We start from the raw sequence: 5131 nt of genomic DNA, 5'->3' as shown, positions 1-5131 counted from the left end.
TTTCTCCAGGCTGGAGTTGGTCGGGATGGTCTTGAAGGGCCCAACCTTTGTTAGTGCCCTCAACTTCAAGAAGTTCTTGGCAAAAGCAGGGGAGCATGTCTTATGAAATACAATAATGTCGTTGACAAGCTGCCCAACGTACTCCTTCAAGTTCAGTATCAGACTCACTATGCATGGAGTGTGCTGAAGATATATAAATCGTATTCATATGAAACTTAACCAGTAGGGCCTCTAGGGCATCGGGAGCACACACATGTGTTTTTGTCGGGATCGGGCCCCCAGATGTGCCCTGGCCGGAGGCTCGCGTCTGGGGGACCTGAATCTGCAGATTCAGGTCCCCCAGACGCGAGCCTCCGGCCAGGGCACATCTGGGGGCCCGATCCCGACAAAAACACATGTGTGTGCTCCCGATGCCCTAGAGGCAGATTCAGGTCCCCCAGACGCGAGCCTCCGGCCAGGGCACATCTGGGGGCCCGATCCCGACAAAAACACATGTGTGTGCTCCCGATGCCCTAGAGGCCCTACTGGTTAAGTTTCATATGAAATCGAGAACATTACCTTCTCTGCATTATCTATCTGCCGCTGTAATGGAGCATCCAGGTTTGCTCCTGCCACTGGGCTGCCCTCGTCTCTCTCCTGGGTAGGCACTGCATAGTCGGGTCGAGGACCAAAAAGGCTTTCCTGTAACCGCTCGAACTCCTCATCAGAGATCTGATACTGTGGCGCTGCATCCTCAATCTACTCCTGGATGCTCACAATGGCAGAGATGTCATCGATGCTTGTGCCATCATAACGAGCCACCTCATCAACATGTGGTGGGGCATCTTGTAAATCAAAATCTATGAAATCACTAGGTGCATCACGCCCCATGATACAGTATAGTTCTTCTTCCCTAAGCTCCAACAACTCTAGCACATCATGCATGAGTAGATATTCCACCCCCTCGATGGTGATAGCATGGAGAGAAGAGAGGGGTGGCTCTTCGCTCGTGGGCATCTCATTAGGGCAGGGAGGTGGGTGCACAATGGCCAAGCTCTGTGCTGCCTCAACACTCAGATCGAGAGTGATCTCCTCAGGCTCCCTCTCAAAGTACTCTAATAGTGGGCGAGAGGGTGCGTCGATGTCCTCGTCACTATCCTCTTGCACCTCAGTGCACATAACATATATGGCAAAGGCGGCATTCCTCTCAATGAGATCCATCGTGACGTGGGGGCCTGTGACGAGGTGGGCACTGCTCTAGCGCGGAGATGTTGCCCCACATGCACCAGGGCTTGACTTATCACCTTTGCATGGCTGGATCCGACACACAAACTATACAAAAAATCCATGGGAACCCACCTGAGAGTGGAGTCGGGAATAGAGCTAGTGAGAGGGTTCACTGCATCACAAAACGATGCTAGTATACTAGAGTCAGGGTCTACAGCAGAAAGCGAGCTCTCTAGACTCAAGGTCACGCAAAACCTAGGGTATATCTGGTCCCCTATGTGCGCGTAGCATGTGGAACTGATCCATGCGGCGAAGGCGGGAGTGGTAGCCATGGCACACAAAGAGAGAAGGAATGAGAGCACAAGTGTAGGGAAGTGGAGAATGAAAGTGAAAATGAGTTTGGAGTTATAGCTTTTATGTGTCTAGGGTTTTAAATAAAGGTTCTTTATAAAGTTATTAACTCTAAAGTTTCAAATTAAAACTCTTACCTTAGTTTCTTTATTTCAGTACTTTAAAGTCATTGTTAAAATTACTCATACAGACAAACGCTTCGTTCTACATTATTATATCCTCGAATATGTTTGGGTCACTGAGTATATTCAAGTCTAACGAGAGAAAAAATATAATTTTTTAAAGAAAATAAATCTAAAAGGCATTGAAATTCCCTTTGGATCCAATTTAATATTAAAATGTAAGAAACGAGCAGCATAGATGCGCTACAATATATCATTGTGCAAAGACAATATTCTCTAGATTATAGACCTCTAACCTGCAATTTAATTATGATTTTTAACTGCACGATTGAGTAATTACAGTATGTATTATCGCACGCTTGGATCACAGTAAACTAAAATTTAAAGTACTCAGAAGTTCAAAAAATGTATGTATTCGCTCTTTATAAAGTTTTTTTTACAAGGATTCCACTATCTCAAGGATATGTGGAGAAGCACATTGTTTACATGTCATGGATTGCTCACTACGAGTCCTGACTTTTCTATTATCTAACTTGAAATAGAAGTTGTAGAGGGGCTCACTGGACATTAATTGGATTTCTTGTCTCAGAAAATAAATGGGCCAATGACTCTCTGCACTGACTACGAAAGGATTATGACCACTCCACAAGATTACCACATCTACGAGCGCTGTATGTGTCATCTCGGATATCTTGATCCAAGCTGATCCACTCCCCTCGCAAAAGTCGTCATCTTCTATATCGAAAGCGAACGCACAGAGTTTGTCTAGCAATGAAATACCTGTAATAAAAACAAAAATAATGGTAAGCGATTAATGCGACTAACATAACAATTCATCTAAGCGAGACCTATGCCAATTAAATCAAGGTATGTAAAGTAGTAAAAAAGTTTTACCTGAATGTAATATCAGATTGGTTGACCGTGCACTCAATCGTATCATCAAAATGTGTTCTTTTGACTTCCCAAGACTCACCCAATAGCTGACTCATCCATTCCTCGGATGGACACTTGCATTGATAAGTAATCTTTGTTTTTTTCAAAACATCACATGAACCAAACAAATGTGCAAACAATGAGAATGGAATAAACCAACTAAGATGCACATCTTTGGAGCCTGTGGTGGGTTTCATAGCACTATTGATGTCAGATTTTATCTTCGACTTGCAAGCTCCTGATAACTCCAAGCTACCAATGAACCATTCACCACTAGACAATGGCGGCAATGGGACATGCTGCAATCTCTGGCTTTCTACCACATACAATGAATTATAAAAAAAGAAATTTTGAGTGGCAAGTTGACTTGTAGAGGTATTATCATAGATCAAATAACCTATCTCTTCATGCCAAACATGTATCTTGCCGCTTAAACATTCCACATTCTGCCATTCATGCAAAGTCGATGGATATAGAGCTGTCAATCAAACAAGACTGAATTAGAATACTGCAAAGACTTTTAAAAACAACTCTGATACAAAAGAATAATCAATGATAAAATTTAACAACTTACTGTTTTGTTTATAATTTGCAATGTTGTTCTCGTCGTGTACAGAGATTTGTCTATGCGTATAAACATGTTGAATCAACACTTCTGTTACTGCACTTGTGCCATTAAACACTTTTTTGAACTCTAGAATTCTACCTTTCCAATGTTTGCTAGGGTTTGCATCCTTGCGCTTGACCTTGAAACTCCCTCGAGTACTTGGGTGCATCAAAATCCAATCCAACTTATAATACTTATCACAAATCCAATTACTGCCATTATCTTTCCTGTTGAAGACCTCCACTGCAAGTATGCTACTGATATTTTTCCTCCGTGAAGACATCTGTAACAACCAAATACAAAAGTTACCTATCAACATGTGTATAATTTGCAAATGTTCTCTCCAAATGAAATTAAATTTAAATGGATCAATTTAAAAAAGAAACATTGTACCTGTAATTTCTTTCACAAAGATCCCTAGATATGTTGAACAAGAAGTTGACTTATAGCAAGACCATTGTTCCTTCACTGACAGATTCCTGTAGTACAAAAACAAAAGAAATATTGGGTCAACGCATACATATAACTTATATAGGCTTTGTCCAAATGCGTTGAAATTTAACCATGGAACAGTAGTAAAAAATGGCAATATACCTGTGGCTTTCTCTGCAAAAAATCCCAAAGATGTTGTAGAAGTTGAGTTCTTAATAAATCATTGTTCTTCACCCTCGGAGATTCTTGGAGTAAAAAAACAAAGGAAAGCTCAGTATGCATGTAACTTGTATACATTTTGTCTAAACGAGATAAAATTTAACAGTGGAGCAACAAAAAAACAAGACAATATACCTGTAACTTTGTTTATAGAGAAACCCTAAGATGTTGAAGAAGAAGTTGAGTGTTCAAAATCCCAAAGATGTTGTAGAAGTTGAGTTCTTAATAAATCATTGTTCTTCACCCTCGGAGATCCTTGGAGTAAAAAAACAAAGGAAAGCTCAATATGCATGTAACTTGTATATATTTTGTCTAAACGAGATAAAATTTAACAGTGGAGCGACAAAAAAAAAAGACAATATACCTGTAACTTTGTTTACAGAGAAACCCTAAGATGTTGAAGAAGAAGTTGAGTGTTCAAAATCCCAAAGATGTTGTAGAAGTTGAGTTCTTAATAAATTATTGTTCTTCACCCTCGGAGATTCTTGGAGTAAAAAAACAAAGGAAAGCTCAGTATGCATGTAACTTGTATACATTTTGTCTAAACGAGATAAAATTTAATAGTGGAGCAACAAAAAAACAAGACAATATACCTGTAACTTTGTTTACAGAGAAACCCTAAGATGTTGAAGAAGAAGTTGAGTGTTCAAAATATCACTATTCTTGACTGTAAGAGACTCCTAGAGCATCAAAACAAAAGAAATTGCATGTCAGAGAATGCACATAACTTGCACAGGTTTTCTCCAAACGAGATAAAACTTTACCATAGAACATCTATGGAAGAGAAAAATATACATGTAGAGTTTTGTGAAAAGAATCTTAGGGCTTTGGTAAAACAAGCTCTGCTCTCATAAAACACATGAAACTCTCTCTGTGCTTGTGCAAAGCAAATGAAATTTTACAGGGTTTTAGACAGGGCAAGCAACAGTGAGGCTGTAAAATTTCGTCAGGAAAGAAGAAGCGGGGAAAGAGATATGACAAATTTGAGTTCCGCCTAAGAAAGAGGGGGAAACTGAAAAGGGAAGAAAAGAAAAGTCAAACATAAAAAATAAGAAAATGAAAATTTGAGGCACAAACCTCCAAGAAGTGACAGCTTTGTACTCCCCTTTTCCCTTATTTTATTGTTGCTGAGGGAAGATTTGGTCCAAGATATGGCTAGAAGATTCATGTTACATGAATCTGGAATCCCAGCTCTCTCATTGGTTAGGCCTATATTTGTTTATTCACTCCTTAAGGGGCAAAAAAGAGAGTCCATATTTCT

General features: G+C 40.0%; 1 long non-coding RNA gene across 1 annotated transcript; it reads right to left on the bottom strand.

The window, feature by feature from the left end:
• Positions 1-3634: 3634 nt before the first annotated feature.
• Positions 3635-4118, bottom strand: LOC148041475 (uncharacterized). Its single transcript, XR_015692437.1, has 3 exons — positions 4006-4118; positions 3814-3896; positions 3635-3698 (listed from the first exon to the last, which is right to left on the bottom strand). It is a non-coding gene; the product is annotated as an uncharacterized LOC148041475 (long non-coding RNA).
• Between the last annotated feature and the right edge of the window lie 1013 nt (positions 4119-5131).

This window comes from Lygodium microphyllum, chromosome 1, assembly GCF_053477565.2.
Source record: "Lygodium microphyllum isolate KBCC chromosome 1, Lygodium_microphyllum_v1.1.10, whole genome shotgun sequence".
Lineage (NCBI taxonomy): Eukaryota > Viridiplantae > Streptophyta > Polypodiopsida > Schizaeales > Lygodiaceae > Lygodium > Lygodium microphyllum.
Note: the sequence above shows the minus strand (reverse complement) of the source record. Positions and strands in the feature narration are given on the sequence as shown.